Source organism: Petaurus breviceps, unplaced genomic scaffold (genome assembly GCF_028583685.1).
Source record: "Petaurus breviceps papuanus isolate PSGF00001 unplaced genomic scaffold, PetGlider_PUasm1.0 115, whole genome shotgun sequence".
NCBI lineage: Eukaryota > Metazoa > Chordata > Mammalia > Diprotodontia > Petauridae > Petaurus > Petaurus breviceps.
In genome coordinates this window covers 7901686-7912904 of record NW_027185612.1, presented here as the reverse complement: position 1 = coordinate 7912904, position 11219 = coordinate 7901686, and the positions used below count along the sequence as shown (strand labels likewise).

The window sequence follows — 11219 nt, the reverse complement described above, 5'->3', positions numbered from 1 at the left end:
GTGGGAAAAGGACCCGTACGTACAAAAATATTTATAGCAGCTCTTTTTGTGGTGGCAAAGAATTGGAAATCAAGGGGATGCCCATCAATTGGGGAATGGCTAAACAAGTTGTGGTATATGAATGTAATGGAATATTATTGTGCTATAAGAAATGAGGAGCAGACAGACTACATAACAACCTGGAGATACCTATATAAACCGATGCTAAGTGAGAGAAGCAAAACCAGGCGAACATTGTACACAATTACAGACACATCATATCTGTGATAACTAACTTTGATGGACTGGACTCCTCTTAGCAATACAAGGCTATAAGATGCCTCCAAAAGACTGATGATGGAAAGGGCTATCTACATCTAGAGAAAGAATTATGAAGTCTGAATACAGATTGAAGCAAACTACTTGTTCTCTCTTTTTTGTTTTGTTTTGTTCCTTCTTGTTCATTCCATTGGTTAAATTCCTTCTTTACAACTTGACTGTTTAATGTGAAGGTATTTGGAGAAGCTATATTGGATTGCATGCTGTCATGGTTGGGGAGGGGGGAGGAAGGAGACAGAAGGGGAGAAAATTTGGAACCTTTCAAAAGCTTGTGGAACTGAATATTGTAAACTAAAATTAAATTGATTAATTAAAAAAAAAAAGAATTGAACCTAGGCTCAACTCTACTGACCAGGAAAGAGAAAGAACCTCATCCTTCTCTTTTTACAATCTACTTGCAATATCTCTATGCCTTAATACATAGCCAATAAAGGTTACATAAGGAACCCTTACAAAATACATTTATTCTTTAGTAATCACATTGAGAAAATACCATATGACTTTTAGCTCTAACTTCTCCAGAAATTTTTTTCAATTTTACATTTTCCCTTTTTCTTGTCTTCTAGATTTGCCCAACTCTGAGAGACATTAAAGTCTCTTGATAGTGTTTTACTTTTTATATTTTCTTGCAATTCAATTTATTTTTCCTTTATGAATTTAGATGCTATAGTATTTTGAGCATATAAGCTTCATATTAATATTAATTTGTCATCTATGGTTTCCTTCAGCATAATGTGGGTTCCTTGTTTGTCTTGGTTTATATTGTGAAGCAGGAGTTCAAGCCAGGATGACCTTGGAGCCAGGATTGCAGGTAGGGGATGGTGCAGCCAGCCCATCATGGAAGCCCTAAGAAGCCAGAGTGCCTGGGACTCAAACCCAATGGAGTTTAGCACTTGAAACAGGTACTGTGATCTATAGAAACCAAAGCAAACTATTAATCTTTACCTTTACCCTCCCTAGAGACTGAGATGGTGTGGGAAGGGGGGAGGGGAGGGAGGGTGAAGAAGGGAGGAATTCTGCTTCCCACCAGTTGGGGAAGTAAGTTTGTATATTTGTGATCATAACTTTGGAAATAAATATTTCTATGGAAAAGTTAATCTGATTGTTAGTGGCTAAATGAAACTAGAGAGCAGGGGACCTCCTACTCTCGAGGGACCACCATTAGTGGGGGCTGGAACCATTTGCAGAGAACCCCCAGAGGTTACCAGAGAACCCTGGGGGGAGGAGTAAAATGTCAGGACCCACTCCTTCAGGTGGGTGAGGTTACATTTATAACTTCCTTATTTCACAGCGCCTTGAATATGATACAAGCTCATTTCTAATATAGTACTTGGGCATCTAGGGAATACAGTGGACAGAGCACTGCATCTCTAGTCAGGAAGACCTGAATTTTGAATCCTGCTTCAGACACTTCCTAGCCTTAACCTATGTATGTCTCAATTTCCTCAGCTGTAAAATAGGGATAATAATAGCACCCACCTCCTGGGGTTGTCATCAGGATTAAAATGAGATCATATAAGTACCTGGCACACAGTAGTTGTCTAATAAATCCTTTTTCCTTCCTCCCTACTTAAGATTTGCAAAATCTTTTACATATATTGTCTCATTTGATTCTCATAACTCTTTGAAGTAGATGCTGTTATTATCCCCCATTTATAAGTGGGAAAACTGATGTTCAGAGGAAGTAAATGATTTGTCCAGTGTCACACAATAAGTGTATGAGACAGGATTTGAACTCAGGACTTCCTGACTCCAAGTCCCATGCTAGATCTACTACATCATACTTCCTCATTGCATAAGTAGGTGATTAATGCTTTTTGAATTGAATTATATTAGAAGGTCTGTGTTTGCACAGTCAACAATAAAGGCAGCTCCACCACAAAGATTCTAAGAGGCACCAAAGACTAAGAGTAGTAGTATATAAAGAAAGCTGCCTGATGGGTGACAAGTCTGTCTCATTCTGTGCCCCTTTTGTTAATAATCAACCCTGGATTATTACCATCCTCTCCTTCTACTATTCCTACTACCACAGTGACATGCTACTGGGTGAAATCATCCTGACTGGGTCAACATTCTAATGTCAGTGCTGCATAGGAATCATTTTACTTACCTCTTATCAACTTTCCATTTCACTCTCCCTAATACAACTCCATCTAAACCCCCATCAACAATGACCCCCTGGCAGTGAGAAGACTCAAGTGATCTAGTGTGAGCTCCAGCCTCTCACTACTTCCACACCTTAAGACCTCTCTATATTCTCTGCAATTTCTTCCCCTTCTTTACATTTTCAAAGGGTGAGTTGGCCCTCCTCCTTACTAAAAGTAACCCTTTTTCCTCTATCCTTAATCTCATCCAGATCTGTCATCTCCAAAACTATGTTTAATCAGTCGGCAATATGATACATTGAAATAATGCTGCAGTTGGAGTTAAAGAACACAGATTCAAATCCCAGCTCTTCTATTTACTATCTGTATGAATTTGGTTAAGTTTTTGGACCTCAGTTTCCTCATCTACTTATAGATGACCCCCTGTCCCCCAGTCTGTCCCCCAATCTGTCCCCCAATCACAGCATGCTTTCTGCTCAAAATTCCATCTCAGGAGCTCCATCAATATTTCTTTTGCCAGACCAACCAGAGTTCATACTAGTTCAAAGCCAAAAACACTTAATAAAGCAGCATGGAAAAATAACGTAATAAGGAAAATCCCCTTCTCCACATACACAGGTCTATACTTTCCCATAGATTCCCACACAATCAACAGAAAGTGAACACATATAGAGAACATCCATGACCAGGAAACAGTGTATACATATAAGGAACCCACATGGAGAGGACCTCACAAAAGGGGAACACATGAGGCCCAGGAATACATATAATCTAGACCATTTGTTATCTTGGGCAGCACTCTCAAAGGAACTATTCTCTGCTTGAAGTTACTGCTCACTTACCCACAGATCAACTCATGTTATCAGCTTTTGGCATCAAGCCATGTCTCTGCAAAGCTGTTCTCTACTGTCTCTGCTGCCACCTCCTGGTGGTCTGGCAGATTGCAGTTGCTATATACAGCCTTTTCTCCATGGGTGAAGTGTTTCAGGTCTTTTAGCTGGTAGCCCCATGGGCCACCTCAGCTCTTATAATTCAAACCTACAGTCAGCCAGAAAAGTCTTAAAGCATTACATTTGCATTTTAAATGACTTTCTTCTGCCTCAGTTGCTACTCCCTGTATTTTATTCCTTGAACTAAATGAAAAAAGTTGACCATCATGTTCCTAGGACATGAAAATAGCACTCAAGAGCTTCATTTTCCAAGACTGAAAGTGGGTAGGTGGGGTTGATAACCTTCTTTCTGTTTTATTGTCTTTTTCCTTACATGTAAAATGAGGGGAATTGAATTAGATGACTTCTAAGGTAGCTCTAAATATGTGTGTGTGTATTCTCTCTCTCTCTCTCTCTCTCTCTCTCTCTCTCTCTCTCTCTCTCTCTCAAAGATCCTTTGCATTAAGCCAGAAACATACTCAGGTCTCTCTATGATAAAATACAAAACGAAACAAAACCTGCTCTTTAACTTGCTGCCCCCTCAAACTATCATCCTTTACTGTCAAATTTGTAGAGAGAGTAGTCTGTCCTCAGAGCCTCCACATCCTTTTCACTCACTTCTCATCCCCTTTATAATGTGGCTTCTGCGCCCACTGCTATACTTAAATTGTTCTCTCCAAAGTAAACAATGACCAACTTTTAAAACAGATCCAATGACCTCAAAGAGGATTTTGTCTTCATATTCCTTGACCTTTCTGCAGCACTTAACATTGATAAGCTCTGGCCTCTCTTTGTTGCCTTTTTTTAGTTCTTAGCATCCATGGTACTGCTCTTTTATTGGTTTTATTTCTTTAAAAAATATTTATTTATTTTTAACATTCTTTTCTTTTTAAATTTTTAGTAGCAAATTTTCTCCCTCCCTTCCACCCCTACTCCATCCACTGAGAAAGCAAGCAAAATTATACCAATTATACATATGAAATCATTCAAAATATATTTCCATATTAGCCATATCACAAAAATATAAAGAAAGCAAGAAAGTTATATCTAAATTTGCTCTCATTTCTCTCTCTGAAGGTGAATAGCATTTTTTTCCATTATGAGTCCTTTGAAATTGTCTTAAATCATTGTATTGACAAGAGTAACCAAATCTCTCACAGTTGATCATCATTACAACATTGCTTTTGCCATGCACAATGATCTCCTGCTTCTCACCTCACTTTGTATTCAATCTCTATTGGTTTTCTGCCTATCTATGTCTTGTCCTTGTATTCCAGGGAAAATGGGAGACATTTGTGGCATTAGTCTGTGTTTGTCTATAGTTGACTAGAAACTGGTCAAGTTATGGAGGCAGTGGCTGCTGAAGAGGACTAATTCAGGGCTAGGGAATTTAGACTATTATCTGAGAGCATGGATTGAAGCTCTTCTCTGCTGTTGCTCCCCAGAACTGTCCTTCTTTCATGGCCAAAGGACTGCTACATAAGGTGTAGATATACAGATTTATCTAAGTGCTTGAGTCGTCATATCTCTGGTGATTATCTATGTGGAATGAGTTACTCTCCAGGTTCCCTTTTTCTTTTATACATAATACATTTAATTAATTCCTATTCACTTTCCTGGTTGTGTAGGTATCAATCCTCCTCTCTCCCTCTTCAAGTATTACTCATTCTTCAGTTCTAGACATCTGATCTTAGTCATTATTTTCTCTTTGTCACAATATCATTAACATATATTAGCATAGATTTTTAGCCTATTTGTTCAGATCTGCACAACCTATGGCAGGTTAAAGAATTTCCTCTACCTACAGAGGATGTTTTCCCCTAAAAATTTTGCAGATTGCCCAAAATCCTTTGGCGTGCTGCGAGCAGTCCAAGGGCCATAAGCAACCTGCAGGCTGTAGGTTATGCATGCCTACTATTGCTTATAATAATTAGAGTCTATGCTTCAGTTATGTCTTCTTTTAATGGGCACTATTGCTTCTCCCTATTGAATCTGAAACAGGCTATATCTACCTCCTAAATTCTTCTGTTAACATGCTTGGTACTACATGTTCTTCAAACAATATAACCAAAGTTGTTGTAAATACCACTGATGGACTTTCTACTTGTCATGCTTGAATCTTATGTAGCCCTACCCAGGCATTGCTGGCCTTAGCCGTTAGTCATTTTAGCCTCTTGGCCACTGTAACATCTGCCATGCAGGAAAGTAAATGCACTTTCAAATGTTAATTGATTATCAATATGAATATAATTCACAATCATCACACTTACTATAGCTTGGTGACTTCTGGAGGAATTGAAATTGACCCCAGAGTTTGGCAGAAGAACTTTGGGTTGTGTAATAGATGAAGTTTACTCTTAGTAGCCTCAGTCTCCTCTTTCTCTATAATTTTATACTCTCCATAGCATTTCAAGTTCCTAACACCAAGACTCCCTACCCTGTAGCTCCATCAAAATGCCATTTTAAGAAAAGTTTCTCCTAATCATAGTAGGTTAATAGCAATTGATAGCACTAAATGTGTTACTTTTCCAAGGAGTATTAGATTTTGATCTTATGGATAGATTGTATTTTAAAAGTTAATTTATAAATAAGTTTATTGAACTCAAAGATTCATTTTTCCATGGTAAAAATAAATGTAAATCATTGTTAGATTGTCAGGCCACTCCCCAAAACCCTTTTTTTAACTTATCATGAAAGTTTGACTATAAAACTCATTTTGGATAGCTAAGTTTTCCAAATTTCTAAAAGTTTACCCTTTAAAACACCACATCTTAAAGATTTAAGCATTTTAAATTAGAATTGTTTTAAAATGCATTATATAATTCTTTGTCTTCTTCAGTGGAGTATATTGAATATAACTTTAAACTTTTTTTGGAGTATACCTCAAAATCAATGCAATAGTGTTTACAGGTCCTGTTGAATTGTGTAGGACCAGTTGTTCCTATACTTAATAGTCCCAGACTACAATGCTTTTTAGGTTTTTGTGTCTTTTATAGTTTTTCTGTATCCTTTCTTATTCTCAGTTGTTATTTCTTGCTGTTGTAGTATACCTTCCTCTGGTTGCATTTCTCTCACCTCTAATTTGCTTCTTCAAATTTTGTGTGAGCTTGGAATCCAACCTGCCTTCTCAAATATTAAAATTATGAAAAATGTTAATTTCTCTTAATGAGGACCTGAGTATCTCTCCTGTGAATGAAGTGCATATTCTTTCTATTTTGTGTATAGAGGTCTTTTTGTTGGTTTATGTTAATGGTTCTGTAGTCCTACACAGTTTATATTTTATATTTATCATCTCAACTGACCATTATACCGTAGCTGTTTTCTACACCTATAAGATAAGGTTGCCTGATATTGGAATTCTTGATAAATGAGCTATTATTATATAGACCAGCATTTGCATTTTTATGGGAAAATGCATTCCATGTTCCAGCTGTAAGTGCTACCTTCAATACTGTCAAATCTGGCTACCATATGAGAAAGAAGAGGCTTTATGTGGGCATATGGTAGATTTACCTTCCTAATAGAAGGCACCTTTCCAGATCCATCCCTCCACAGCTACACCATGGGGCTGGAGGCCCTGGACTTGGATCCCTCTGGCTCATTTGAACAGATTGTTACTAAGTAAGTACTTTTAGGTCAAAGACTTGTTGATTTTGAAATTTCAGTAATTAAGGATCTTGATATAAAGAGTATTTTAGGGAGGCTGAGCCTTTCCTGGTCACCCCAAATCCTACCTTTTGGAGCTGGAAAGGAATTTTATGATCATCTGGTCTAACCCCCTCATTTTACAGATGAGGAAATGGAAAGGTAAAATAACTTGCCCTAGTTTACATAGGTAATAAGTAGTAGAGTGAGGATCAGAACTCAGTTCTCCCACCCTTAATTTACTGCTGCTTCCACTGCACCCCACTGCCTATGAGGAAGTTCCACAGATACAGTGACAAAAGTAGAAAAAAAAAACCTAGAAAAGATAAAGACTTGGAAAGAAAGAACAGAGGCTTTTGTTTTGATAGGCTGAGTTTGAGGTCATGTAGGTACATATGTTTTGAAGGTAAGGAGAAACTCAAAACTAGAGGTTAAAGGATGTGACTCTAAGTAGAGGTAGTAATTAAAGTCATATAAGTGAGCTCCTTGAAGGAGAGAATACAGAGGAGAAGGAACAGAAAACTGAGGGCTGGATCCTTGGGAGAGAAATGTGATTAATGGGTCAGTACATAAACTATATTTTGCCAAAGGCAAACATTTTGATAAAGCAATAATACTTTTTTTATTTTAAATAGCACCATTCTCTCCACCCCCAACCCCAGAGCTTAGGGAGCCAATTTTGCCATCACATCCTCATTTATCTACACATTCTTATCTATGGGATAGGAAAATGTGCTAGGCTCCATTTACAGTTAAAGAATGGGGCACAGAGAGGTTAATAACTTACTTGATAGAGCTCTGTGCTTTCATTCAGGCTCCCTTACAACTTGAGCAGTACAGTACTCAATTCCTTTGGTCTCTGTGGGTTTCCTAAGATATAGAGGTGGGCCGGGCAGGGTCAGGAGAAGAGGGGGAAGAGACACAACTTTCCTTTCTCAAAGCTTTTCTTTAGAATGTAGGGCTAGATGGAGATCTCAACCCACAGTATTCAAATAGAGCAGAAATCTAAATTGTGGCAAGCAAATTTTAGATTCAGAAGTGTTATATGAACTCTTATATGGCTCTTATCTAAAAAGAAATGAACTTTACATTTTTCTTTGCCATCTTACTTTGTGCTTTGGAGCTGACAGAGTCACTTTCAGTCATAATTAGTTATGTTATCTCCATGTTATCTATCATCCTTAGCCTATTTTTAGTTATTAAAAATATCTCATTTCTTATTAAGATATTACAATGTGCTCTTATCATGCATACTAATAAGAATTAAAATAATAAATACAAATTATTTTTAGAGCTTGAGGTTTTATTTTAATTATGTGTTTATAATGGAAACTAAAGTGTACACAGTGGTGTCTCATATCTTAACCATGTACTGAATGGCTCATTTTTGTTTGGATCACATTGGAATTTAGTCTACTCCACAACATCATGCAAATCCAAGTTCATGTGATTTTCAACTGAATTTAAAGACTCAACTAGTGGCGTTCGACAAATCTTTATTAAATACCTACTTTGTGCTAGGCGCTATAATACATTAAGCCCTAACATAATCCAAATGAGGTCACTCCCATCCTCACAAAGCTCTAGTGGCTCCCTCTTGCTTCCAGAATAAAATATAAACTCTTCCATTTGGCATTTAAAGCTCCAAGAAGTCTTTCAAAGCTAAATGCACATACTCTATGCTCCAACCAATCTGGCTTATTCCCCACGTACTATATTCCCTTTCCCTGGAATTTCTTCTGTTTTCATAGTCTATCTATCCATGGACTGGAATGCTCTCCTTTCTACTGCCCCGGCTTCGTTCAAGGGTCACCTCTTATATTAAGGTTTTCCTGATCTTCCCAGTTATAGTTACTAGTGTTTCTCCCCCATATTATTTATTTTATATTTACTTATATGGAAACACAGTTTCCTCCAGTAGAATATAAGTTCCTTGAAGGCTTTGACTGCATCATTTTTATTTCCTAGTGCCTAGCATTATAGATGCTTAATTATTGAATGAATGAATAAATAAATGAAATTGATTATGAGAAGATGGCCATCATCTTTCTGTTTCAAACATAAAGCTAGAGCTGCTAATCATGGCAAGTTAAAAGCATAATCTTAGATTATATATGAAACACAAATTTGCTTAATGACTCTATATCATACTACCATGATGGATTGTGAAATAAAAATTCATACTCTTTGAATTAATGATACTTAATTGTTTAATGTACAAAGTTTTGTTGTATTTATAATGGTTAAGATGTTGTTTCTGATGTCTCAGAAACATGTTTATAAACTGTTCATCTATGAGGCAGAGCTTGCCAGGAACACAGATGGTATGCCTGTTGGCTCTTCCAGGCTTGTGGCCCCCTTTCTTTTTTTGTTTCAGAAAAGGAAAACAGTGGGGAGAGTAATAGGGAAATTGAGGGGAGTTTAAGGAGAAAACTCACAAATAAGAAGTACTCCTTTACAATGCTCAGTCTGCCTGTGGGATATCTCTCTTTATAATGTTTAGTATTGTTGATACCTGTCACAAAGCTCCAGGCTTTATGAATAGCATTAAAAATTTTAGTAAAAATAGCATCAACTTTGGGAATTGTCTAGATGCAAAATGATGCACCTAAAAGTTGAAAGTTCCAAAGAACTTTATGAACTAAAACTAATCCTTTTATCTGCTTAACTCTCCGTAAGCTGCCCAAATCACTTAGCATCTATCTTCAGGTATTTACACTAAGTAACTTGTTTGCTTCTGAATATAACCAGGAATGATCAGGGGAAACCTTACCCCCACCCCAGATGTGCTAATGTGGGAACTGAGCATACATTCTGTGGCTCCATGGGAAGAAATATATATATTCTAGTTCAGTGCTGAAGGACTTAGCACTTTGAGAAGATGCAAAAACCCCTTTTTGGTCCCTGTGGAGGTGTAATGCCAAGCGAAAGCAGCTTCCAGGTTTGGATTACAAGCATAGCAAACTCCATTTATTCAGTGATGGATTAAGGCAAGACATTTACAGAAAATCAAAATACAGCATTCACCATGTGTAACTCAATAATTTAGTAAGTCCTCAATTCAATCACAAAGTACTAAGGTCCAAGTACTCTATCCCTGGGATGTACATTCAGTTAGTCAATCACAAAGTCTTCTTTCTATTCAACTGGAGATTAGTTTCTGATCATAAACAAAGCATATTCATTTGGTCAGTCACAAAGCACAAAAATCAAAGTACTCCACCCCTGGATCACATTTACAATTATCATCAGTTACCAGGAAGCACCTTCTCAAAGGGGTAGTGGAGAGCACAAAGGCCATCTACTCCTAAGCCACAACAAGGTTACTATATCATCACAGCATCACACCAAGGAGAAGTCTTTTCTTCATCTTGACCCTAGGCAAGTTCTCAGCAATCCCTGTTCCTGGGAAGACAAAGCTTAAAAAAGCCACAATATACATTGCCAGCATCCTCATCAATTCACCTCGGCCTGCAGAACAGTCTCAGGACCCCTGAAAATATCAACAAGACCCTCCTCCAGGATTTCTGTAAACATACAACAAGAAAACCCTCCTTCAGGGCTTCTGAACCAACAGCAAGGTTCCAGGACCTCTGCAACAATAGCACTGTCCTGGTTACCAGCAGACAAATCTGGCAAAGTAACATCAGAACAGACAGAAAAAATACCGGTGCCACAGTCATGCCTCCTCAGTTCTCAGCAGCTGTGGATAGCAGTTCTTAGAAGTTCTGGGCAGCTCCAACTGGCCTTCAGCAGTCTGGGTGACTTCAGCTGGCAGTTCTCTCTCTCTCAGCAACTCTGGCCCCTGGCAATTCTCTCTCTCTTTCTGCCTCCACAATACTGCTCCCAAAAGTTCTTCTGGGCTCTCTCTGGGCCTCTCCATCCATGGCACCAGCTCCTCTCAGTTCAGACCTCTCTCTTCATGTCAACAAGTCCATCCCACAAATGGGATTCACAAGCTCTGGGTTTTAACACAACCTGAAAACCAAGCCATTACAAGGGGATCTTTAAATTCCATTACCATTATAGTAGGTAGGCTTTGAAATGACATACAGTTCTTTATTGGTTCCCATGGTCCTTGACACTGTGGACTGTTCTGACTGGCAACTGAGCCAAGAAGAGTTACCCACTCACTAGGATTAAAAGGTGAAGCCAAAATTTCCAGCCTTCTTTCCCCCTCTTTCAGACATGAGGTTTACATTCTGATAGCTTTCCCTTGGAC

The 11219-nt window shown here is 38.1% G+C and overlaps 1 protein-coding gene and 1 long non-coding RNA gene across 2 annotated transcripts in view; one reads left to right on the top strand and one right to left on the bottom strand.

The window, feature by feature from the left end:
• Positions 1–11219, bottom strand: part of LOC138158349 (uncharacterized) — a 1179890-nt gene that overhangs the window by 1064085 nt on the left and 104586 nt on the right. The window lies entirely within an intron of this gene.
• The window catches only part of CNPY1 (canopy FGF signaling regulator 1), a 169334-nt gene continuing 159218 nt past the window's right edge, over positions 1104–11219 (top strand). The window contains exon 1 of the mRNA XM_069084505.1: positions 1104–1220. The gene's annotated coding sequence lies outside the window, so the exon portion shown is untranslated. The remainder of the gene's footprint in view (positions 1221–11219) is intronic.